Here is a 27,925-nt window from a genome sequence, read left to right on the forward strand (position 1 = left end):
ATAATAAGTAAGATGCGGTCATTGCCCTAGAAGAGCTCAATGCCGCAGGGTTCTGCCCCACAAAAGGATAGAGATGCACTGCAGTTAAGTGCTATTTTGGAAGCGCTTTGAGCATTCAGAGGAGGAAGTAAATTAAGAAGGGTGGGAAGATGGGAAGTCAGTGGGGAAAGACATTCAGACTTACTGGGCATGGTGGGGTACTACCTGGATGACATATGATGGCCATGGTATGGAAGCAGCTCAGAAATGCCCTCCTCTCTCTTGAGCCAGATGGAGTGAGCCAGTATGTGTGGAGTACTTAGTTTCATCCACCCTAACTCCCCAAGCTAGGGTTGCCTTTCCTTTTTATTTTCTTAATTTTATTTATGTTGTTGTTGTAGAGAATATACACAGCAAAAATACACGGATTCAGCAGTTTCTACATGTATAATTCCGTGACATTGATTACTCCCTTTGAGTTGTGCAGCCATTCTTACTCTCCTTTTCTGAGTTGTTTCTCCCCCATTAACGTAAACTTACTTCCCCCTAAAGGTTCCTGTCTCTAATCTTTCAAGTTGTTGTCAATTTGATTTTATGTCTATAGTTCTTAAAAGAGCATAATGCTCAAGGTAGGCATTTTTTTTAATAATTAAGCTAAACTATTGTTTGGTTTTAAGAAGACTTCAGGGGATACTTTTGGTATAAGGTTTCAAGATTATCTCAGGGTGATAGTGTCAGGGGTTCATCCACCCTCCATGGCTCCAGAAAGTCTGGAGTGCATGAGAATTTGAAATTCCGTTCTACATTTTACCCCTTTTAATCAGGATTCTTCTATAGAATCTTTGATCAAAATACGCAGTAATGGTAGCCAAGCATCATCCAGTTCTTCTGATCTCATGGCAAAGTAGGCAGTTGTTCATGGAGGCCTTTCCTCTTTCACATGGGGCCTCAGCTCAGTCCAAGGCATGGCTCGTATTAGGGCCAGCACTGAAATACATGAAGCCTGTCATCTCCTCCAAGAGAATGTAAAGGGTTTTGCCTAATGATTTCATTGTATGAGTATGTGAAAATTGTCTTTACTTATTTAAAACAACTGTGTATACATGTGGGATATTCACAGGAAACTGTAGAATTGCTAACTTCTTGGAGAAGAATGCAGTAGATTTTTTTTCAGTTCCATAAAGCGAAACCTCAGTGATAACTGCTCAGGTCTCTAATTAGATAGGAGTCATGTGCCTACATTAGCATTGTCACATCATAAGTCTTTTCTCTTTTTATCTATTTCTGCTGGAGTCCCTTCTGAATAGTGGTAATCACCATAAATAAAGGGAAATAAAATAAAAAAAAAAAAGACTATAGGAAATAGATCACCTAGAATATAGCTATTAAAGGCTGGTGGTATATCCATTTCAAGAAGAATCAAGGATCATGTAATCAAAATGAACTTAATATAGTGCCACTATAAGATCACAAGTTTAATAATTGTCGGGATTTTACAAAGCAGTACCATTAGTTAAATCCTAGCCTGCCACCTGTTGTTATTTTCCCTTGTCTGGAGCTATTCCCAAATGTCATAGATGAGTGGGGTCTTTAGGATTTTTATTAAGTGTATCACTCATTCACAAACTCTTGATCACATAGTATCTATCCCCTTGGGCTGAGGTTCTCTTTGTTCTCATCTTCTGTAGTAAGAACCATAAATCCAAATCCATTGCCGTCGAGTCGATCCCGACTCATAGCGACCCTATAAGACAGAGTAGAACTGCCCCATAGAGTTTCCAGGGAGTGCCTGGTGGATTCAAACTGCTGACCTTTTGGGTTGCAGATGTAGTTCTTAACCACTACGCCACCAAGGTTTCATAGTAGTAAGAACCGTGAGTACTCAAAAATCATGAATGGGTCCTTAGTTAGGAGTCTAGATATGAGAACTGTTGTACATGGAGAGAGGTATTGGATTTTATCAAGGTGATACAGATAAGAGTATGGGGCTTAGACTAATCAATGAGCCACTGAAGCCCCCGTACTAACTCCATGGTCTCAGGGATCAGTGAAAGGAGTGGGAAACACAGGGCTGGAGCCTGAGGCCATGGTGGGTTTTAAGACTAATTTATAATTCTAATTAAGAAGCCTTAAGAGCCCCCTTTCCTATGATGTCATCTCTGTTTTATGATAAGATGCTTTCTTTTAAAGCATATGGCGATGTACTTGTTTTGTAGTCATTCACCAAGATTTATAAAAACAAGTTTTAACAACAACAAAAAGTGTATATTCCAACACATAGAAAGTAAATTTTGAATTTTCTAAAGATGTCAATTACTGTACTTAGGAATTTGTTCCTTATAAAACATGATTTTGGATTCATATTTCTATTTTTTCTTTGCTTTTTAGTTTAAATCTTTTTTGGTTTAAATCTAAAGGCTAGCAGAAGGAGCATAAATTTTAGGGAAAATAATTTCCTTTTAGAAATGAGTTTGTGATTATTTAAACACCTCATATATTTTATCTGGGGAAAGTCTTAAGGACTGGAGAAATCTCAAGTGTTGATAAACTGGAAGAGCTTAGGAATATGTTCATACCCTACTTTACTGGTGAGAAGCCAAGGACCTTATTCTTTGTTCTTTGGTTCCTTGCCCTTTGAATCTAAAACATGCATTTTGGAGATTCATGTTTCATAACTGAAACAGCACAATTCAAGACCATTCATTTTTATAGCTCTGATTATTGTAACCAGGCACGTAATACATAGTTTTATGCTTTAGGGGCATAATGATGTCATAATACCTCAGTTGTTATCTCTCTCTCTCTCTCTCCCCCATTTTCAGTGTGCTTTTATATGTATTATTTCTTTTAGTTCATATAACAACCCCATGGAATTTTTTTAAGACTCAGAGAAGTGTTCACAGCTTTTTCTAGAACGGGGTCTCACTGTATCATAGCCTCTTCCTCTCACTGCTCTATCGTAGCTATGGGTGTAGTAGGTGGTTGTGTGTGTGTGCGTGCCCTTCTGATCTTTTCCATATCCATTCATCAGGAACCCATTAAAGATCTACTCATGCAGGAACAGAGGACACAGAAGTCTATGTCCCCACCCTTTAAATCTCATTCTTATTAAAGAAATGAGACACATCTGGTAATTCTGATGGCAAGGATGTGTCCCAGTGATGTCATCGTCATTTCAAGAACTTTCTTACCAAAGAAAGACTCTGGTAGAAACACACAGGCATTAGCTCCAGGTCTCATACTCACTCCTTGCTCTACCTCCCAGAAGTAGGGTGGGGAAAAGTCTTCCTCTTCTCTCTGCACATTCTCTTCGCCCCCTCTCCTACTCTAACCCATCATCACCTGCCTTAGAAGAGCTTTTCAGCTCTCTAGAGTAATTCCTGGCTAGTAAATCAACAGCCAGGGTCATGCCTCCGTGCAGATACACACAGGCAAAAGTGTGCACGATCACCCTTTGAATCCCAAGAATACGGCCTTTTCCTCAAGTTGAATCCAGACTTGAATAAGCTTGAATGTGAGAGGACGTCACAACCTCATGTTCCTTCTTTCTATGTTATTGAGGAAAATAGAAAGTCTTTTTAAATAATCTTGTTACAATCTTGGTTCCGTAAAGGATTTATTTATCAAGGTATTACCATTTTCCACATATTTAATTCAGTTAATAAACTTGTATTGCAGCAGCTATGCCAGGAGACATACTTTTCCTACCCCTTCTCTAATGCAGAAAGTTGATGTTTTCTTAGTCTTATGTAAAGGATGGTGCAAACGCAACATTTAAGAATAATCCCGTTTCCCATGAGTTCTAGCCACTCCGTCCCATACCTGCTTCCCAGCTGTTTGCAGCTACAGAACCTTTTCTACATGGATGTTCTAGCGCTGTGCCTTGTATTTGTGGCAGACAGTGTTAGCACAATAGAAGGATGAATTGATAGCATTCCCAGTCTTAAAGAGCAACTCACCAATCAGCTTGGAGAGATAACTAATCAAAATGCAAATCAAACTGCTAACGGGCTCCAGCAGCCGTTATAGTGAAACAGCTTTGCCCTGGGAACAGAATCGAGGAGGTGATATGTGGACTGAGCTTTGAAGAATAAGAAGTTTTTGCTCAGGTGTGTTGTTGTTGTTTGGTGCTGTTGAGTCAATTCCGACACATAGTCACCCAGTGTGACAGAGTAGAACTGCCCCACAGGGTTTCCTAGAATGCAATCTTTATGGGGGCACATTACCAGGTCTTTCTCCTGCAGAGCTACTGATTGGGTTCAAACCACCAACCATTCAGTTACCAGCTGAGTGCTTAAGCATTGTGCCACCAGGGGAGACAAAAAAACATTTTAGGCAGAAAAAGAAAGTTTGAGCAAGGCAGAGAGCAGATAAAGTGTATGTGTGGCCATTTACATTAGCATTCGAGGCAGCAGAAGAGGAACAGTGGTGCAATGGTTAAGTGCTCCACTGCTAACCAAAAGGTTGGTGGTTTAAGCCTACTCAGTGGCTTCAGGAGAAAGACCTAGCAACTTGCTCCTGTAAAGTTTACAGCCTTGGAAGCCCTATGGGGCAGTTCTGTCGCGTGGGATCTCTGTGAGTCAAAAATCAACTCAACAGCACCTAACAACAATATTTCAAGTAACAAATGCTGTAGTTTTTAAAGAAAGGAAAGATTATTACAGTCTAGAAAAGCATCTTGTCTAACCATTGTTTGAGTCTTTGGCCCTAGAACAGAGCCTTGAAATTTAGCGGATGGTCAATAAATATCTATGAAGTTGAACTTAATTAAAATACTCTTAAAACTAGACTTTTTATATGGATAGGATCCTGGTAGAGGAGAAGATGAAGATTTTGAGTAAAGGTACTTACTGTCTCAGTCATCTAGTGCTGCTACATAACAGAAATACCACAAGTGGATGGCTTTAACAGATTTATTTTCTCACAGTTTAGGGGTCTTAAAGTCCAGATTCAGTGATCCAGTGGGTCTTGCGGGAAGCCTTTCTCTCTCTCGGCTTTAGCTCTAGAGGAAGGTCTTTGTTTCTTCTCAGCTTCTGCTCCTGCGGTAATCTTCACGTGGCTTGGCATATCTCTCTTCCCCCATCTCTGCCCTGCTCACTCGTTGTGAGTCGGAATTGACTTTTTTTTTTTTTGGTATACCTCAAAAGAGATTGACTCAAGATGAACCCTGTGCTAATCCTGCCTCATTAATGTAACAAACAAACCTACTCCCAGATGGGATTATTACCTCAGGAGTAGAGGTTAGGATTTGCATATTGTGAGGGGACATAATTTAATCCATAACAGGTACCATTTAGATATTGTTTTAATGTTCTACATATTGCTTTATTAATTTCTACAGTCAGCAAATACTTATTGAGCACCTATGATGTATCAGATGGTGTGCTAAGAAGCTAAAATTAAAAACACACACACACAGATCATACCCAGTTAGGACCTATTCCTTTGTTTTTAAAATTGTGCTTGTACACATTTGCATCCAGAGCATACAGATTCTTTGTTTTTCAGTTTACCAGATTACAGAGTAAAGCCTGAGCAAGGTCCCTGGACAAAAGTAGATGTCTAGCCTGTCTAACCCTCAAGCAGCTTAGAACACTAATGGGTAGTCTGTGTGTGTGGTTATCGGAAATATTAGTAGGCTAACTAATTTCTATACAATTTCAGATGATGAAGCTCAGCATCTTCAAATCCTGCTGTTCTTCAAAAGAAAGAATTCTAACTTTTTTTCCCTGAATTGTGGTTTAACATTTACAGTTTATCTGACATGTAGTCACTATAAAAAAGGGTGTCAGAAATCACTGTCAAATGTTTGGGCATGTTAGTATTGCATACCTGGAAACAGAATAATTGAATTGCTTGGCAACTCTTAAAATAACCATCAGATTGAGTTTTTCCACCCTGAAACCATTACGTAATTCTGGCAGATAACAAGTTACCTCTCTTTATTTGTCCCCTCCCTTCCCAGGGTGTGTTCTTACCCAAGTATTAACGCTCATAAGCTTTTGTGACTAAACCATTTGACAGTAAGAAGCATGTAAATGTGAAACTAAGGCCAGTACTGTTTCTTGCTGTTTCTCTTAACATTCTCCTTAAGAAGTATCATTCTCCACTTTTATTTCTCCTAGATTACATTTGTATCACAATTCATGGAAGAGCATTAGAATTCTGTAGAAGGAGCATTTTAATGAAAATGTGTTTGTTAACCTTAAAATTATACATAAACCCCTACAGTGTTAAAATCCACTGTAAAACAACAAGAACAAAGCACTCCTTTCCTGCTTTCTCATCTTTTTTTTTATATTATAATTAAATCCCACTCTTATTTCTCCCGTGGTCATATGATTGAATCCCTGAAGTAAATACTGTACGTGCCTCATACTAAGTTGGATTCCTTCTAATGCTGGAATTGTATTTGGAAAAGCAAAGTATTCTGGGATTAGCCTGTGAAATATAGGGAAAGCAAATTATGTTACAACAGTGTTACAGTTATGTATTACAGTTCTCATGAATGGCGTGTGGTAGTTACTCTTGAGTTTCTCTTTACTTTGATATCATCCCGGGCACCCTGGGCTTTCCCTGGCCACTGGGCCTCTTCTCAGGGAGCTCTGGGGAAGAGAATGCTGCCCTCTGGAACACTGCAGTGTGGTTGTTAGGTGCCATCCAGTCAGTTCCAACTCATAGTGTCCCCCTGTACAACAGAATGAAACACTGCCTGGTCCTGTGCCATCCTCATAATTGTTGCTATGCTTGAATGGATTGTTGTAGCTACTATGTCAGTCCGTTTCATTGAAGATCTTCCTCTTTTTTGCTGACCCTCTACCAAGCATGATGTCCTTTTCAGGGACTGATCCCTCCTGATAACATGTCCAGAGTATGTGAGACATAGTCTTGCCAGCCTTGCTTTTAAGGAACATTCTGGTTGTACCTCTTCCAAGACAGATTTGTTCATTCTTTTGATATATTCTTGGTATATCCAATATTCTTTGCCAACACCACAATTCAGAGTGATCAGTTCTTCTGTCTTCCTTAGTCGTTGTCCAGCTTTTGCATGCATATGAGGCAATTGAAAATGCCATGGCTTGGGTCAGGAACACCTTTGTCCTTAAAGTGACGTCTTTGCTTTTTAACATTTTGCTTTTTAATAATGTAGTAGAAGATATTATTGGTTTGGGAGGATTAATAAGCTGTCCACCAGGAAGCCTTGGAGAGAGGGTGAAATGGCTGAGATCCATGGAAGACCCCTTAAGCTCCTGATCCCCAGTCCCAGGGTCAGTGATCTCACCCACAAAAAAGAGCAGCCTGAGACAGAGGTGCATTGTGTAAACATGACTTGTAGTTGTAGTAGCCCTCTCAGCCACTTCATCTCACACAGCCTACTAAAGCCTCTCCTTTGGCTACAATGCTCAGACTTCATATAGTGGCCTAGGATATACTGGCCACTCATAATAACTGTTGACTGAATGATGTGAACAGTGATTTAGTAGAAATTCTCTGAGAAACTGGGGAAAGTGTATAAACTTGAGGTTTCTGACCTTTAATCTCACTTGTATTAAAAATAGGTAATGCTTTTAAAATTGGAGCTTAAAAATGGAATAGTGTAGATACCCTGCTCTAAAGACACTTGGGTGCAAAAGTCATCATTGATTCATTACTGCCTACCAAATTGGTATAAGGTGCTTTTCCCAACATTCAAGCTTTGAGCGATGTGGTCCCAAGCCAGTTTCCCTGCGTTTATTCCCATTACTCCCCTACCTATAGCCTGTACTTCACTAAACATGCCTTTCACCTATAGGTTCTAGTTCTCTGTTTTTGCTTGGCATGCTTCTTTTGAGGGGCTTCTCAAATGTTACCACCCGCCTCTTCTTCCTGATCACCTTCAACAAGATGCGAGCTCTCCCTCTTGAATTTCTGTAGCTCCATCAAGTCTTAGGTTCACTGAATGGTCATTTTAAGCCTTCTACACTGGAGGTTAAGCTCCTTGAGGACTGGAAATTACAATGCAGGTTTCAGTTTATCTGTTTGATGATATTAACTACTCTTTCGTGGGTTTTTATTGGGCAAAATCTTTGAAACAACTCCTTTAGTATTTGTATGCCTCTGTCATGCAGTTTAGCACTTAATTATGGTTGTTTTATATTTTGGCTGGGTTTCCTATGTGTATATCTCTGGTCTATCAAAACTGAGTTAGATGATTCTTTGAAATCAGAACCCTGTTTCACACTAAGTATTTGTTGGTCTATTTGTCTGTGATTAATAAGTAAAGTGGCATGGGCATTTCTTCAGTGATGACCTATAAAAAAATGACCTATAGCCACAAAAATTAGGCGGGAAATCTCATATCTTTTCAGGGTCTTGCCTCCTACCGAAACTATTCTTAATTTAAATCTCTTCTTTTTCCATAGTCAATAATTTCAGTTTTTTTTTTTTTAAATCTTTTTGTCCATGAAAGTAGAGGAGATAATACCAATATGTGAAAATGTGTGATTGTACAAGTAGAGAGGTGATCTTCCCTGATACTACAGCTTTACAGAACTTTCTGTTTTGATGAACCTAACGAGAAAACTAACCTCTCCAGAAAGCTTTCGTATGTACCTTTCTAACTTGTTTTTCATTTGTAATGAAGGCTTTTGATGCCTCCCTTTCTTCTCTGTCTGAAATGCCAAATTCTAACTTTAGCTCTATTCTCGGACTCCAGCCTCTGGGACATCTCGCTGCCAATTTCAGTATCAGACTCCCTGGAAGCCAGTAACATTTTGTACCACACACCATTCCTGAGTTGTGCTCCAAGTTCCTCTCCTGCTTCCTTCACTCTTGACTCTTGTATAGAGGCCAAATCTCGGTGTACGAAGCAGGATATGTCAGACAGCTTGTTTTGGTAAAATCTAATGAGCTCATTACTCTAAAGGAAATCACGTGTCAGAAACTAAGGGTGACCCTGAGCACCAAGCACTGGATCATCAGTTAGTCGATGAAAAGAGATGTTTCAAACCAACAAGATCATTCTTCACCGGCCATTTCTTTATTTTTCCAGTTGACAACTCTTTTTCTGTATTGATAAATCAATAGGCAGGTTGACATTTTTTTCCACTATAACATTAAAATGCAAGATAAGCTACAGGGTAGTTCTATTTGATTGAATAAAACAAATGTAAATAGTTAAGTGTCAGGGTTCTTTGCGTTCCCATATTTAATGCAGAAAAAGTTGTAATAGTTAATTTCTATGAATTTCACAGATACCACTCTTAAAATATCAGCTCCCTGCCTCCACAACAACTGCCTCCTTTGCTATGAGACCGGAAGAACTGGATGCTGCCCAGCTACCGTTATAGGATGTTTTTGATCGAAGGTTCTGTAGAAGAATTCTGATCAAAGGGGAAAAAATGTAGAACAGAGTTTTGAAGTCCCATGAAATCAGACTTTCTGGAGCCATGGAGGCTGGGTGAATCCCCAAAACAATTGCCCTAAAATAATCTTTAAACCTTAAACCAAAAATACCTCCTGAAGTCTTCTTAAAACCAAACCATAGTTTAGGTTACTTAGTAAAGAATGCCTGCCTGGAACATTATGTTCTTTTAAGAACTATCTATATGGGATCGGATTGACAACAGCAACTTGAAAGATTAGTTTGGAAACTTAGGGGACAATGAGTTTATGTTAATGGGGGAGGAACAGTTTGGAAAAGGAGAGTGAGAATGGTTACACAACTTGAAGAATGTAATCAGTGTCGCTGAATTGTACGTGTATAAATTGTTGAATTGGTGTATGTTCTGCTGTGTATATTCTTAGCAACCATAAAAAGTAAATTGTTAAAACTATATCACCTTTCTTTTCCATTGATATTTCTATTACGATTTATAATTATTTCTCTAAAATTTACTCTTCAAGAAAAATATTGGCCCTAAATCTTAAATCAAGGACTATTTAGGATGTGGATCTTTAATATATTGAAATTTCCTATTGAAAGAGACAGAAAAATATGCTTCATTTTTCCATGTTATTAAGAAGCTCTATTGGTTTTCTTTAAAGCATTTTTATATTAAGTCAGTAAAATGATTTCAATATCTGATCAGTTTTCTCAGCAGTAACTCGTTTTTAAGGCTTTTCTGCAAGTTTCTTAAAGGTTTTGATTTAAAGGTAACTTTACTTTTGAAAGTATTCTTAGTTCTTGAAGACAGATTGTGAATAGACAAGAGCTATGCCTGGCTGTTAACCAAAAGGGTGGCAGTTCAAATCCACCAGCCACTCCTTGGAAACCCTGTGTGGTATTTCTGCTCTGTTCTATAGGGCCACTATGAGTCAGAATCAACTCGACGGCAATGGGTTTACTGGCAGTTTGCTTCAGTCTTATAAAATTCTTAAGAAGGTTTTTATATCATAAAATTAGTTTAAAAAAAAAAAAACTGAGGGCATTTTCAGTTGAAAGCCCAACCACAAGGTTTGGCAAGCCTTTTAGTTCATCTGCTGATAATCTTTAAAAAATCCATTTGCCTGAATAATGATTGCTAGCTTATTTCTCTTTCTAATAAAGAGAAAGAGATGAAAATGTTCTTTGACAGCTTACTCTTTGTGTGGAAAGGAGACGGGATAGGGTGCCTTTCAGCGCTGTGCACAGTTCTCACCAGCCTTCTATTTCTATGTCTGTGGGAGTTGAGATCTTCCTCTGGTTATTACTCCTTTTCCTCTACATGGAATCAGTTTGAAAGATACTTGTCTTTGGGACTTATTTGCAACATGAATAAAAAGTTTCTGACGTGGCTCAGAGCAGTGGAAAGAAGCGGGAAGCTCAGTTGAGGACCGTGGGAATTCAAGGAAACAAGCTCACTTGGAACCAGATTTCTGAGCTCTGGATCTTTCTTTTTCTTTTTTTTTTGCATTTGTGACTCGGGGCAGGTGAAGTCAGCAGTGTCCTAAGTTCGCTTTAACAGAGTTAAATAATATTGTGGTAATTGAAGCTACCAAGCTTGTGTTCATGTCAGGAATGTGAAAGATGTCTGTAAAAACAACACAGAGGGAGGCGGGGCCAAGATGGCTGACTAGGTAGATGCTACCTCGGATCCCTCTTGCAACAAAGACTCGGAAAAACAAGTGAATCGATCACATACATGACAATCTACGAACCCTGACCATCAAACACAGATCTAAAGAGTTTACCTGAGTGACAGGTGAGCAAAAAGCTCCGCCCTGAACCAGCGACCGCTTCTGGATCCCGCGACCCACTCCACAGCCTTGAGCCCTTGAGGTTCCCTGGTGCTGAGTGGCGGGGCTGATAGCGGCTTGCTGAGGCGGGGCAGGCACGGGACACAGCCCTAACCCCTAGCCCTCTGGGGTAACCTCCGTAGAGACTCAGCCAGCGCAAGCAGGCTGCGCACTGACGCGGCTAAGGAGAGAACGAATGAGCAACCACGGGGAAGCAGGACTGTTTTCGGAGCCTGGAGCCAGCGTCCCAGTCAGAAAACCTTGGCGCCGGGTTTTAGATTGGGCGCAGGGGAGCTGAGCACGACATCCTGAGAGGGCGCGAACACGGGATGCAGCCCTAGCCCCCAGAAGTGACCTCGGGAAGCCCAGCCAGTGCATGTAGGCAGCACAGCGATGCAGCTGACAGGAGGAGAAGTCACCGGGAGGCAGTGACTGGTTTTAGAGCCAGGAGTGTGGCATCCCAGCCAGGGAACTGTGACGCTGGGCTTTGGACTGGGAGCGGAGGAACTGACCACAGCTTCGGAGACAGCACATGCACAGGACGTGGGCCTGACCCCCAGGGGCAATCTCCACCCAGCCCATGCACGCAGGCTACCTGCCCCTCGGGAATCTCAGATAAAACAGTCCTCACCAAGCAAGATAAGTAACTTTGTCTATATTCCTGGGTGCTACTCTCTCCTATCTGATCCCTCCCCTCCCCTTCCCAGGCGGCTTCATTAACATTGGAATTTCCTGGGCCAGAGAGTGAAGTGCTCTTTGGTTTTTGTTTGTTTGTTTGTTTTGTCTTTTCCTAACCCATTCTCCTGGCCTGAGAGAAGCAGCTACAAAAAACCCGGGAACCAAGAATCCTTCCCTGACTTCCCGAAATTGGACTAAAAATACAGAACCAGCTCCAGCCAAGCATAGGCGATCCACAGTCTTGGGCTTTCATCCCTACAAGGAACAAGGTGGCTATTATAATGCAAAGGCAATTCTGATAGAGATCAGACTGTAATTGTTTTAGCGGATTACTGGAAAGACAAGCTTCCCAGGTCTGATATCTCTATGTATTAAACAGAGCCCTCACTGACCCACAATGGGGAACTGAGGGCTGAAGCTCCACCCAAACCACCTAACCTCCTGCCATAGGGGTCTGAGGATGGTGACATCTACCAATCTGTAGAGATACATGCATTGGGTGCCTAAGGTACAGCTACAGAGCCCACCCACCAAAGTGCTTTAGGAACACTGGCACTTGGGGGAAGCCTGTCAACATCCTGCCCCCCCCGGAATGTGACCTCCTGCTGCTACTAGAATCTGGTGCACACAACTGTCACCACTACTCCTCTAAGCAAACAGGTGACAGTCTACCCCACACACTTGGTGACCCAAAATCAGATTCTACTCAAGAATAGTGAATGGACTTTTAGGCATATATTTCTGGTAACGGCCCAAACCAGCTGGTAAGAGGACATAAGTGATTCAAAGGCTACAACAATCAAGACAGCACAATCTAGTACCCCATCTACGTATATTGAAAGAAAAAAAAACAAGGTAAGACTCAGTGAGCAAATATAAAATAAATCATTACAATATCTTATAGATGGCTCAGAGACAGCAGTCGATATCAAACCACATAAAGGAGCAGACCATGATTGCTTCTACAACTCCCCAAATTAAAGAATCAAAATCTTTCCCAAATGAAGATACAATCCTGGAATTGCCAGATACAGAATATAAAAAACTAATTTACAGAATGCTTCAAGACATCAGGGATGACCTCAAAAATGAAATAAGGCAATCTATAGAAAAAGCCAAGGAGCACACTGATAAAGCAGTTGAAGAAATCAAAAAGATTATTCAAGAACATAGTGGAAAAATTAATAAGCTACAAGAATCCATAGAGAGACAGCATTCAGAAATCCAAAAGATTAACAGTAAAATTACAGAATTACACAACTCAATAGGAAGTCAGAGGAGCAGACTCGAGGAATTGGAATGCAGAGTGGGGGAGTTGGAGGCTAAAGCAATTGACACCAGCAAAACCCTCTCTCAAATATGAAGGCGAAATTAAAACATTTACAGATAAACACAAGCTTAAAGAATCTGCAAAAACCAAACCAAAGCTACAAGAAATACTAAAGGAAATTGGTCAGAAAATCAGTAACATCAGATAACAACACAACATAAGGTCACAGAACAGAACATCCTGATATCAACTCAAATAAGGAAATCACAGAAACAAATTAATTTTAAAAAGAAAAAAATGCTCAAAACGGAATCATTGAAGTCATTATGTAAAAGATCACAATAATCAAAAAGAGGGACTAAATACAGGAGGCATTGAACTGCCATATGGAGAGGAAAACAAAGTGATATGGGACGATACAAGTTAGGTTTTAACTTAGAAAAATAGGGGTAAATATTAAGGTAACCACAAAGACGTCTAACAATTCCATAACTCAAAATAAAAACCAAGAAAAACATAACAACTCAGCAAACATAAATTCGACTACTATGAAAATGAGGAACACACAATGTACAAAGAAAAACGTATCAGCACAAAAAAGTAAGTGGAAAAATGAAATTGTCAACAACACACACAAAAAGGCATCAAAATAACAGCACTAAACACATACTTATCTATAATTACAATGAATGTAAATGGACTAAATGCACCAATAAAGAGAGAACCTCAGACTGGATAAAGAAACACGATCCGTCTATATGCTGCCTACAAGAGACACACCTTAGACTTAGAGACACAAACAAACTAAAACTCAAAGGATGGAAAAAAATATATCAAGCAAACAACAATCAAAAAAGAGCAGGAGTAGCAATATTAATTTCTGACAAAATAGACTTCAAAGATAAATCCACCACAAAGGATAAAGAAGGACACTAGATAATGATTAAAGGGACAATTGATCAGGAAGATATAACCATATTAAATATTTATGCACCCAATGACAGGGCTGTAAGATACATAAAACAAACTTTAACAGAACTGAAAAGTGAAATAGACACCTCCACAATTATAGTAGGAGACTTCAGTACACCACTTTCGGAGAAGGATAGGACTTCCAGTAAGAAGCTCAATAGAGACACGGGAGACATAATTGCTACAATCAACCAACTTGACCTCATAGACCTATACAGAACACTGCACCCAACAGCTGCAAAGTATACTTTTTTTTCTAGTGCACATGGAACATTTTCTAGAATAGATCACATATTAGGTAATGAAACAAACCTTTGCAGAATCCAAAACATCGAAATATTACAAAGCACCTTCTCAGACCACAAGGCCATAAAAGTGGAAATCAATAACAGAAAAATCAGGGAAAAGAAATCAGGTACTTGGAAACTGGACAATACCCTGCTCAAAAAAGACTGCGTTATAGAAGATATTAAGGAGGGAATAAAGAAATTCATATAATGCAATGAGAATGAAAACACTTCCTGTCAAAACCTCTGGGACACAGCGAAAGCAGTGCTCAGAGGTCAATTTATATTGATAAATGCACACATACAGAAAGAAGAAAGAGCCAGAATCAGAGAACTGTCCCTACAACTTGAACAAATAGAAAGTGAGCAACAAAATAATCCATCAGGCACCAGAAGAAAACAAATAATAAAAATTAGAGCTGAACTAAATGAATCAGAGAACAGAAAAACAATTGAAAGAATTAACAAAGCCAAAAGCTGGTTCCTTGAAAAAATTAACAAACTTGATAAACCATTGGCCAGACTGACTAAAGAAATACAGGAAACAAATAACCCAAATAAGAAACGAGATGGGCCATATCACAACAGACCCAACTGAAATTAAAAGAATCATATCAGGTTATTACGAAAAATTGTACTCTAACAAATTTTCAAACCTAGAAGAAATGGATGAATTCCTAGAAACACACTACCTACCCAAACTAACACAATCAGAAGCAGAACAACTAAATAGACCCATAACAAAAAAAGAGATTGAAAAGGTAATCAAAAAACTCCCAACGAAAAAAGCCCTGGCCCAGAAGTCTTCACTGCAGAGTTCTACCAAACTTTTAGAGAAGAGTTAACACCACTACTACTAAAGGTATTTCAAAGCATAGAAAATAACGGAATACTACCTAACTCATTCCATGAAGCCACCATATCCCTGATACCAAAACCAGGTAAAGACACCACAAAAAAAGAAAACTACGGACGTATATCCCTCATGAACATAGATGCAAAAATCCTCAACAAAATTCTAGCCAATAGAATTCAACAACATATCAAAAAAATAATCCACCACGACCAAGTGGGATTTTTTTATGCAAGGTTGGTTTAATATTAGAAAAACCATTAATGTAATCCACCATATAAATAAAGGAAAAGACAAAAACCACATGATCTTATCAATTGATGCAGAAAAGGCATTTGACAAAGTCCAACACCCATTCATGATAAAAACTCTCAGGAAAATAGGAATTGAAGGAAAATTCCTCAACGTGATAAAGGGCATCTATACAAAGCCAACAGCCAACATCATTCTAAATGCAGAGAGCCTGAAAGCATTTCCCTTGAGAACGGGAACCAGACAAGGATGCCCTTTATCACTGCTCTTATTCAACATTGTGCTAGACGTACTGGCCAGAGCAATTAGGCTAAACAAAGGAGTAAAGGGCATACGGATTGGCAAGGAAGAAGTAAAATTATCTCTATTCGCAGATGACATGACCTTATACACAGAAAACCCAAAGGAATCCTCCAGGAAACTACTGAAACGAATAGAAGAGTTCCGCAGAGTCTCAGGTTACAAGATAAACATACAAAAATCACTTGGATTCCTCTACGTCAACAAAAAGAACATCGAAGAGGAAATCACCGAATCAATACCATTCACAGTAGCCCCCAAGAAGATAAAATACTTAGGAATAAATCTTACCAAGGGTGTAAAAGACCTATACAAAAAAAAAACTACAAAGTACTAGTGCAAGAAACTAAAAGGGACCTACATAAGTGGAAAAACATACCTTGCTCATGGATAGGAAGACTTAACATAGTAAAAATGTCTATTCTACCAAAAAGCCATCTATAGATACAATGCACTTCCGATCCAAATTCCAATGACATGTTTTAAAGTGATGGAGAAACAAATCACCAACTTCATATGGAAGGGAAAGAATCCCCGGATAAGTAAAGCGTTACTGAAAAAGAAGAACAAAGTGGGAGGCCTCACTCTACCTGATTTTAGAGCATATTATACAGCCACAGTAGTCAAAACAGCCTGGCATTGATTGGTACAACAGGCACATAGACCAATGGAGCAGAATTGAGAACCCAGATATAAATCCATCCACATATGAGCAGCTGATATTTGACAAAGGCCCAGTGTCAGTTAATTGGGGAAAAGATAGTCTTTTAAACAAATGGTGCTGGCATAACTGGATATCCATTGGCAAAAAAATGAAACAGGACCCATACCTCACACCATGCACAAAAACTAACTCCAAGTGGTTCAAAGACCTAAACATAAAGACTAAAACAATAAAGATCATGGAAGAAAAAATAGGGACAACGTTAGGAGCCTTAATACAAGGCATAAACAGAATACAAAACATTACCAAAAATGACGAAGAGAAACCAGATAACTGGGAGCTCCTAAAAATCAAACACCTATGCTCATCTAAAGACTTCACCAAAAGAGTAAAAAGACCACCTACAGATTGGGAAAAAATTTTCAGCTATGACATCTCTGACCAGCACCTGATCTCTAAAATCTGTATGATTCTGTTAAAACTCAACCACAAAAAGACAAACAACCCAATCAAAAAGTGGGCAAAGGATATGAACACGTACTTCACTAAAGATATTCAGGCAGCTAACAGACACATGAGAAAATGCTCTCGATCATTAGCCATTAGAGAAATGCAAATTAAAACTACGATGAGATTCCGTCTTACTCCAACAAGGCTGGCATTAATTCAAAAAACACAAAATAGTAAATATTGGAGGGGCTGCAGAGAGATTAGAACTCTTATACACTGCTGGTGGGAATGTAAAATGGTACAACCACTTTGGAAATCTATCTGGCGTTTTCTTAAAAAGTTAGAACTACCATACAACCCAGAAATCCCACTCCTTAGAATATACCCTAGAGAAGTAAGAGCCTTTACATGATGAGATATATGCACACCCATGTTTATTACAGCACTGTTTACAATAGCAAAAAGCTGGAAGCAACCAAGGTGTCCATCAACAGATGAATGGATAAATAAATTATGGTATATTCACACAATGGAATACTACGCATCGATAAAGAACAGTGATGAATCTGTGAAACATTTCATAACATGGAGGAACCTGGAAGGCATAATGCTGAGTGAAATTAGTCAGATGCAAAAGGACAAATATTGTATAAGACCACTATTATAAGATCATGAGAAACAGTATAAACTGAGAAGAACACATTCTTTAGTGGTTACGAGAGGGGGGAGGGAGGGAGGGTGGGAGAGTGTTATTTACTGATTAGTTAGTAGATAAGAACTACTTTAGGTGAAGGGAAGGACAATACTCAATACAGGGAAGGTCAGCTCAACTGGACTGGACCAAAAGCAAAGAAGTTTCCAGGATAAACTGAGTGCTTCAAAGGTCAGTGGAGCAAGGGCGGGGGTTTGGGGACTATGGCTTAAGGGGACTTCTAAGTCAATTGGCATAATAAACTCTATTATGAAAACATTCTGCATCCCACTTTGAACTGTGGCATCTGGGGTCTTAAATGCTAACAAGCGTCCATCTAAGATGCATCAATTGATCTCAATCCACCTGGATCAAAGGAGAATGAAGAACACCAAGGTCACACGATAACTATGAGCCCGAGACAGAAAGGGCCACGTGAACTAGAGACTTACATCATCCTGAGACCAGAAGAACTGGATGGTGCCCGGCCATAACCGACGACTGCCCTGACAGGGAGCACAACAGAGAACTCCTGAGGGAGCAGGAGAACAGTGGGATGCAGACCCCAAATTCTCATTAAAAAGACCAGACTTAATGGTCTGACTGAGACTAGAAGAATCCCTGCGGTCATGGTCCCCAAGCCTTCTGTTGGCCCAGGACAGGAACCATTCCCAAAGACTACTCATCAGACATGGAAGGGACTGGACAATGGGTTGGAGAGAGATGCCGATGAAGAGTGAGCTACTTGTATCAGGTGGACACTTCAGACTGTATTGGCATCTCCTGTCTGGAGGGGAGATAGGAGGGTAGAGAGGGTTAGAAACTGGCAAAACGGTCACGAAAGGAGAGACTGGAAGAAGGGAGCGGGCTGACTTATTAGGGGGAGAGTAAATGGGAGTATGTAGTAAGGTGTATATAAGCTTATATGTGACAGAGTGACCTGATTTGTAAAACTTTCACTTAAAGCACAATAAAAATTATTTAAAAAAAACAACACAGAGTTACTGCCAATTTAATGGGTTTTTTAAAATAATTTTTATTGTGCTTTAAGTGAAAGTTTACAAATTGTCAGCCTCTCACACAAAAACCCATATACACCTTGCTACAAACTCCCAATTACTCTCCCTGTAATGAAACAGCCTGCTCTCTCCCTTTGCTCTCTCTTTTCATGTCCATTTTGCCAGCTTCTAACCCCCTCCACCCTCTCATCTCCCCTCCAGGCAGGAGATGCCAACATAGTCTCAAGTGTCCACCTGATCCAAGAAGCTCACTCCTCACCAGCATCCCTCTCCAACCCATTGTCCAGTCCAATCCATGTCTGAAGAGTTGGTTTCGGGAATGGTTCCTGTCCTGGGCCAACAGAAGGTCTGGGGGCTGTGACCACCAGGGTCCTTCTAGTCTCAGTCAGACCGTTAAGTCTGGTCTTATGAGAATTTAGGGTCTGCATCCCACTGCTCTCCTGCTGCCTCAGGGGTTCTCTGTTGTGTTCCCTGTCAGGGCAGTCATTGGTTGTAGCCGGGCACCATCTAGTTCTTCTGGTCTCAGGATGATGTAGTCGCTGGTTCATGTGGCCCTTTCTGTCTCTTGGGCTCGTAATCACCTTGTGTCCTTGGCGTTCTTCATTCTCCTTTGAGCCAGGTGGGTTGAGACCAATTGATGCATCTTAGATGGCTGCTTGCTAGCGTTTAAGACCCCAGACACCACTCTTCAACGTGGGATGCAGAATGTTTTCTTAACAGATTTTATTATGCCAATTGACTTCGATGTCCCCTGAAACCACGGTCCCCAGACCCCTGCCCCTGCTTCACTGGCATTCAGTTTATTCAGGAAACTTCTTTGCTTTTGGTTTAGTCCAATTGTGCTGACCTCCCCTGTATAGTGTGTTGTCTTTCCCTTCACCTAGAGTAGTTCTTATCTACTGTCTAATCAGTGAAATTTAATGGTGTCTTTTGTTGGATTAGAATGGTATAGTTAAACTTTGGGATTTTCAGGTCCTTTAAAATGTTCCTCTTTCAAAGCATTTTCTTACAATTGCCATTAAACTCTTTAAACCTTGTATTTGTATAGGTACAGAGAGTTCTTCTGGTGTATTGGAATATCCAGCCCTGTGTTTTGCAGCCTTACTTTCCTTTTTAGTAAGCCCTGATGTCCCAAGGAAATACTTCCTTCAGCATGAGATTTGGGCTTTGATAACAGATATGGCTCAGCAGCAACATCAGTTCAAGGAATGGGAGGGCTGAATGCAGAAATAGGATGGGAATGAATTTGTCACTACGGCATAAAAATAATATCCCAATATGACAGATACATTATAATTTTTTATATTCAAATGTTAAAGATGACAGAAAATATGTTGCTGAATGTCTCAGGGTCAAGAGCTCAAAGAGGTGAACACGGAAGTTAGAGGCCACCAGAGCTATAATCTGGAGAGGGCGTGTTTGAACCGGAAAGTTATGCCTGTAGGTGCAGCAGGATGCTAGCCTTTCCTCTCACATTCATTAGGACAGAAGATGGTGGTGGCTAGGATGTAGAGCACTGGCAGATGATTAAGTCAGGTGAAGATGAAGCATTATTGTCTCCTAAGTAGCAGAACCATCAAGTATTCCTGAAAATAGAAGTTGATGACAGACTTTGAATTACAGAACCATCCCATTTTAGACTTTAGAGATCTACCCAACCCTGACATTTTGTACATAAGAATACCTTTGGCCTAGAGGAGCATGATGACACGTCGCGGCCTGTTCAGAATTAAGGCTTGGATCTACAAACCAACAGTCCAGTTCTCCAACCCCTCTCTTTATCTCTCCTTTCCTCATTGATATTAGCTTGAGAGAATGTACTTTTTTACAAATCATTTACCTCTAATGATTCCTGTAATGATGACTATAATTGCATAGATGTGTCCAGTAAATTAAGGCTGTCATTTCTTCTAACCATCCATTAATATCAAGCAAGATTATGAAAAGTGGAAAGTTGTAACTAAGTAACTTGATGATATAAGCATCTCTGTACAACAGGTCATTGGCCCTTGGGAAAATCAGATGAGCAATTTGAGTAGCTGTTTATGGCAGAACCCAATATGGCTTGACATCATCTCCACAGATCGTTTCGCATTTTTGTAAAAGTGCTGTGAGATTTTAAAAGCTATAAGATGGGTGTGCATGTGGCGTTTTTAGGTATCGTCAAGTCAGCTCTGACTCATAGTGACCCTGTGTACCACAGAAGGAAACAGTGCCTGGCCCTGCGCCGTCCTTACAATTGTTATGTTTAAGCCCATTCTTGCAGCCACTGGCTCAATCCATCTCGAGGTTCTTCCTCTTTTCTGCTGACCCGGTACTTTACCAAGCATGACGTTCTTCTCCAGAGACTGATTGATCCCCTCTGACAGCGTGTCCAAAGTATGTGAGATATAGTCTCGCCATCCATGCTTCTAAAGAGCATTCTGGTTGTATTTCTTCCAAGACAGATTTGTTCGTTCTTCTATGGTGTGTGTGTGTATAGCACTGCATATGTATCTTACATATACATCATATGTAAAATTAAATTCTTAAGTGAGTATATACACTAAATATAAAGCTACTGTGTTGGGGCAAATTAATGATCTATTTATCCTGACCAAGATTCTCCTGTAATAGGAAAAGCTTCACTGACACCCTTGCCATCTACCTCAACAGTTCATATGCTCTCTCGCCATTTCCTTTGTAACTCATCATAGATTTACAACCTCGAAAAATTGCCAAACTTTTTGAACCATTGTATTTTTTCATTTATAATTCCCTGGAAGCAGCATAGAGAAGAGGAAAGAGTAAAAAAAAAAAAATTAAAGTTCAGACCACAGTTTAAATTCTGTTTCTGCTGCTTACTAACTAGAAGACTTTCTGAGCCTTGTTCCCAAATCTGTAAAATAAGGTGATGGTAATAAAAATAGTTACCTCATAAGACTACTATGTTAAAAACAGATAGGAAAACTTCAAACAGATTTTATACAAGCATGGTTGTTTTTGTCTCTTATACTTCTTGGAATAATATATTCCATAAATTTATTATTGTTAAGTAGTATTTCCTTTTTGTTATCCAGAAATTTCCTTCTAAAAAGCCTGTTTATCCTGGTATTACTCTATTGTTGTGGTCTTGGGATCTGGTGAAAACAAGATGATCTTTTCATGATTTTGTAGACCAGTCATATATCCCCAAATATCATAAGTGTGGATATTCATTTTTGAGGTCTACTTTAATACAGTCCCCAACTGTTCATTTCGGATTTCTGTTCTGAAACTTTTCAGCCCCATTATGTTTCTTTTGATATATAACAACTGAAAGCATTCTTAGGACTGCAGGTGCAGACACCGACTGGCATTGTACAAACATGTAATAATTTCCTTTGTGCTGATTATTTCTTGATCACTTCCAAGTCTTGTTGACCTTTGTAACTGTAGCAATACCTTGAGCCGATGGGCTCAGAGCATAGCCCATCATAATTAGTCTCTTGATGAGCACATCATCCTATAATCTGGATTAGTTTTACCTAAGTACATTATCTTACGTTTAGCCATTTTGTAGCTTATCTTTCCCTTTTCTGCAGACTTGGTCTCCAGACTTGTTCTTAATTCAGTTTAGTGTTTTGTTTTGTTTTTGTTCATTTATACCCCATTGATTCTTAAAAGAATATATGGCAACTCCTCCTGTAATACCTCTTACTTGAGGCTTTGGTAGCATTAGAATTTTACTATTTACCACCCCTTATGTGGTTCAGGAGTCCCTGGATGGTCCAAATAACTTCTAACCAAAAGGTTGGCAGTTCAAACCCAACCAGAAAGGCCTAACAATCTCCTTCAAAAAAACCCTGTGGAGTGCAGTTCCACTTTGAAGCACATGGGGTCACCATGAGTTGGAATCAACTCAATGGCAACTAGTTTGATGGTTCAGCTGCTACGACCTGCAGGCCTTCATTTGTTCACCACGTATTTATTGAAGCCCACTATATGCTGGGTACTGATTAGATACAGAGAGGACCAAAACAGGGAAAGTACAAGCCCTCTTGAGCCTTATAGCCCAAGGAGGGAAGATAAACTACAAACCAACATATGAATTAACAAATAAATACCAGACATAGAACAGGATGAGATGATAAAGAGTGACTGGAGGACCACTTCAGATTATATGCTAAGGGAGGGTCTCTTTGAGGAGGTGACATCCAAGTCTGTATCTGAATGGAAAGAAGGAGCCGGCCAAGTAATGTTCCAGAGGGAACAGCTTGTGTGAAGGTCCTAGCACAGAAACAAAGCTAAAGTGTTCTAGAAACACCAGGAAGTCAGTATGAAAGGCACTTCCTAAAGAGAAGCTGTCAAGGACTCTAGGCAGAAGCCTGATCATAGGCACTGTCAGCCAGGGAAGGAGTTTGGATTTTATAGTGGTTTCATAGGAAACCACTGTAGTATACACAGCAGGGGAGGGACATGAATAATGGTAACCCTGATACATATGATGAAAGTGGGGCCCGTGCAAAATGTAGGTCACATTCTTGCAAGGATAATGAAATGACCCAAAAAACTGTATACCTAATGGAGAGGAACATTCTGGCCTGTGGCTGGCTGAAACTTCCAGCACAGTGACAATAATCCCTAAACTTACCAGTTAGTTGGTGCCTGTTTTGTCATTACAGTTAAGGAAGAAAGGATGGGGAGTGGTCAACAAGGTTCAGTAGGACGAAGAAAGAAAGGTAACTGTTAGAGTCAATAACAGAGAGATTATTGGTGACCTTGACAAGAACATGTTCAGCTGGAAGACTATGATAGATGAAACAATAGAAATAGGGACAATTTTGTCAAGAAGTATTGCTGTGAAGAAGAGGTACAGTAACATGAGGATGATATGGCATCAAGGAAGATTCTTTGTTTTATTCTGTTTAAGTCAAACGATATGAGAGCATGTTTTCACACTGTAGGAATAATCCATACAGAGAGAAACTGATATTTCAGGAGAGAGTGAGGACAGTTTCAGGAGTGGCATCCATGAGATGTAATCTAGAGCACACATCAAGGGTTGGCCTTTGATGGAACCAGAATACTACACACTTGTTTGAGTTAGACTTTGGTAGAGTTTCCTGCCCCCAAAAGAGCCCCTTCTAAGATTTTCTTGGTAGCAACAATTAATTTCAGTGTATCCTTTTCATGGTGTCTCATAGGCATGTCCCCTAAAAGATTTGGGGAACCAGAAGTCAAAAATGCCCAAATGGAAATACTCAAGAGCAACAGCGGCAAGCTTTCAACACAGTTCTGAAAGGCAGTACTTCTTGAGAGATCTTAGGGATTCCCTTGATTCTAGAATATATGACATACGATATAATACCTAAACGCTTGTTCAATATGCCCTTTTCTGGAAATGATGATGTGGTACATCCTTTTCGCATTGCTTAATGAAGATCATTTATTCAGCCTGTTTAATGCTCATGTGGTTCTGAAATGCACAGGGAAGATGTGAAAAGCCCAGGACACACAGGTAGTAAATTGTGCAATTAGGATTCAACCAAATCATTTTTTACTTCAGTGCTTAAACTGCTAGACCCTCAAAAAATATGGAAAGTTTCCCAATTTATTTATTTATTAAATTTTATTGTGGGCAAATAGATGTTACCAAAAAAAATTGGCATTTTAGCCATTTTTAGCTGTACAATTCACTGATGTTAGTTACATTCACTATGTTGTGCAACCATCACCACCATCCATTTCCAAATGTCTTCTATCACCCTAAGCAGAAACTCAGTACCCCTTAAGGAAAGGATAACTGCTCATTTTGTTCCCCCCCCCGCCCCGCCCGGGCCCATGGTAGTCACTAATGAACTGTCATCTCCCTGCATTTGCCTATTCCAGTTAGTTTATGTAAATGGAAACATACAGTATTTGCTCATTGACTCATGAATGGATAAACAACATATGGTGTATTAATACAGTGGAATATTATTTAGCTATAGAAAGACTGACATTCTGATAACATGCTTACAACATGGATGAAATTTGAAAGCATTCTAAGTGAAAGAAGCCAAACACAAAAGGCCACGTAGCGTATGATTTCACTTATATGAAATGTTCAGAACAGACAGATCCATAGAGACAGAAAATATAGTAGTGGTTACCAGGGGCTGAAGAAAGGGGAAAATGGGGGGTGATTCCTCATGGGTATGGGGTTTCTTTTGAGGTGATGAAAACGTTCTAGAATCAGATAGTGGTAGTGGTAGTACATACATTAAAACCATTTAAATTGTACATTTTAGAAGGTTGAACTTTATGGTATGAAATGAATTATATCTTAATAAAGCTCTGTTATTAAATGGCTAGATAATAAATGACATCTTTTAAAACTATTGTTTTCTATATGCCATGTATAACAAATTCAGAAATGTAAAGGAGATAAATGTATGAGAAAATTCTAAGAGGGTAAGTTTTTCTACAGATAGCAATACATTCTATAGAGTTTAAATAGCTAAGAGTATGGAACTATCGCAGGGACAGACTTTAAAATTCACAATTTAAGGTCTAGCCAAAGACCTAAGAGCATGTTTTTTAAAAAAGTAATACATGGTAAAGATAGTGCTTTTAATCCATGGGGAAAATTATTTTTATTAAATGGTGTTCAACACGAAGCTAACTTTGCCAGCTTTTTTGGTTGAAAGTAACAGAAACCAGCTCTGGCAAGCTGAAGCAGAAGAGGAATTTATAGGAAGGATATTGGGTAGCTGAGAGTCAGTGGAAACACTGGGGAACCAAGCTCAGAAGCTAACAGGAATCAAAGGATGCTGAGGAGCCTGTAACAGCCTCCCTACTGCCATAGGAGCAGTGTGGTTGGGAAACCACTGTGCTGCTGCCTCAGCTTTAGGACTCTAGATCCCGCCACCCCATCATGACCAAACTCTAATGGTCCCTGGGAGTTTCTTTCACTCCTCAAGACTCTGACACCCAGGAAGGAACATCCAGGAGGCAGAGCCAGGTCACGAGCCTACATCTCTCCCTCCTGCCGGGGGTGGAGAAAGGGATGTCTGCCCGCGTTTAGCTGCCATGCTGGAGGGGGGGTACTGTAGCGTCTCCCCAAATAGGAGGTATCCAAATGCTGGGGAGCCAAAACTGACAGATTTCCACTAACATTTGGAATAACTAAAATTAGAGCTATACTTTGTCATAGACCAAAATAAACTCCACATGGATTCAGAATTTAAATGTAAAATTTGAAACCATAAAAGTACTTGAAGAAGATACACATGAATATTTATGTAATCTTGGCTTAGGAAAGTTGCTAAGCTGATATAAAAATCAGAAAACTAGTAAAAACGTTGGCAGAGAATATTAAGTGACCCAGAAGGGGAATCATGGTCTGTTAGGTTAAAAAAAAAGAAAAAGTTTCCTTAAAAAGTGGGGTTTTTTTGTTTTGTTTTTTTAAAAAAAGTAGGTATGTAATCACAGTTTTACAGTATGACCACATTTTTAAGGAAAAAAATATATTTACCAAAAAAAAAAAAAATGATTAGACTGTATACAGTAGAACATTAATAGTGTTAGTTGCATGATTATTTCTGGATGATGATATTAGAGGTGATTTCCCTTCCTCCTTCCCTCTCTCTCTTCCTTCAGTGTGTATTGAACAATAGTTTTTTTACTTAAAAGCTGTGTGCTACTTTCTTAATTTGAAAAGTGAGTGCTTTGGTTGGTTTGTAAGTATGTATGTATGTACAGATATTTGGGTCTCAGTAGGTAAATTTTATACTGAACTCTACAAAAGTGAAAATAACTCTTTGAAGAGCAGATAATGAGACAGTTGTATTAGACACAAGGAGCTTGGCTGCTAACCGAGAGGTTCGTAGTTTGAACCCAACAGCTGCTCTGCAGGAGGAAGAGGTGGCAGCCTGCTTCGGTAAAGATTTACAGCCTTGGGGACCCTATGAGGCAGTTGTACTTGCCTGTAGAGTTGCTATGAGTTGGAATCAATTCGGTGGCAACGGGTTTGGTTTGGGTGTTAGACAGATCTCATCTGTATAAAATAATGTTAGAGTGGCTAATTGGAATTTGCTTCATCTGGTGGTACTTCAAAAAGAAGAGCTGAATAATTGGATGATGACTGTAAGAATTCCCCCAGATCATGATGTTTCTCTTGCCAATGTTTTTTGTTATGTTTTGTCTTATTTTTAAGAGACCCTCATCTGCTTGACTAGGAACTTACTAATGTTCAGAGTATTGGCAACTTAGGGCAAGCATTGGAGAGATGATTCTGGAGGTGATATTTATTCCGGCCTATGTTTCATCACTTTACCTACAAAGAATGAGTTGCCCCAGCATTTCCTGTTCCAACAATCCGTAGGGCCCTGGTTTCTTATTCTCCCTTCTGTGTATTCCTATCTCAGTGAAGGATGCTAGACATTTATTTGACATAAGTGACAGAGTGGGTGTTTTCTAACTAACTAAAGCTGAGTTCCCTGAATGGAATGAAAGGATCCTCATAGAAGCCTTGATGGCAAGGGATGGGAGAAGGTCCTTTCTATTCCAGAAGGGCTTATCATTGGCACATTCTGGAGACCAACAGAGAGATCTGGAGTCAGTGAAGAAGGAAAGAAAAAAAACAAAAGTGATTACTTGTTCCTTTTCTTGCCACTCAATTGCCATTCTTCCTTTGATTTTTTTTTTTTTTCCGAAATGCCTTTAGCCTTTACTGTTAAGGAGAGATGAATCAATAAATATGGTCCTGCAAGATTTTTCTAGTTGAAATTGCCATGTTCTAAGAGCTCTTCATTAAAAAAAAAAATCAAGGACTTACTGATAAACCTCTTTTCCTCGGGCCATTTCCTCAGTGGACTATTGAATGTTTGTCTTGTTTGTTTCTCAGTCATAAACAGCGTGACTCTAAACCTCTGTACGTTCCAGTGTCTAGGTCTTCATCCTTCATGCCAACATAGGAACCCCATTGCTCTGGACTGGCATCAAACTGGTACACAAGTTTTGGGTACGAGATCACTGAGTTTTACAGTTTCACCTAAGTCACTCACAAGGTGGATATAAAAGAGTTTGGGCATAGGTGGTGTGTGTTTTGAACTATACATTTCATGAGAGCTTTTGTAAGTTCTCTCATGTTGAAAATTTTCTGCAGTTTTTCTCTTAAATTTATGTATTTTGATGACTTTGAGCAGTAGCAACCAGACAAAAAAGAAGTATGTTCCTTTTTTCTGGTAGAAGCTAAGAAGGGCTATCTTAGCCTTATTTCCTGGGCATTGAAGTATGAGGTTCTGCTCCTTGTTCATGGAGCCTGGTGAAGCTCCGGTGAACACCGTGTTAGTACCCCAGGGTCTGGGAAT

At 39.6% G+C, this 27,925-nt stretch overlaps 1 protein-coding gene across 2 annotated transcripts in view; it reads left to right on the forward strand.

Annotated features, from left to right (window-relative positions):
- Window positions 1-27,925, forward strand: part of MAPRE2 (microtubule associated protein RP/EB family member 2) — a 171,352-nt gene that overhangs the window by 89,993 nt on the left and 53,434 nt on the right. The window lies entirely within an intron of this gene.

The sequence above is a fragment of the Elephas maximus genome, chromosome 11 (assembly GCF_024166365.1).
Source record: "Elephas maximus indicus isolate mEleMax1 chromosome 11, mEleMax1 primary haplotype, whole genome shotgun sequence".
Classification (NCBI taxonomy): domain Eukaryota; kingdom Metazoa; phylum Chordata; class Mammalia; order Proboscidea; family Elephantidae; genus Elephas; species Elephas maximus.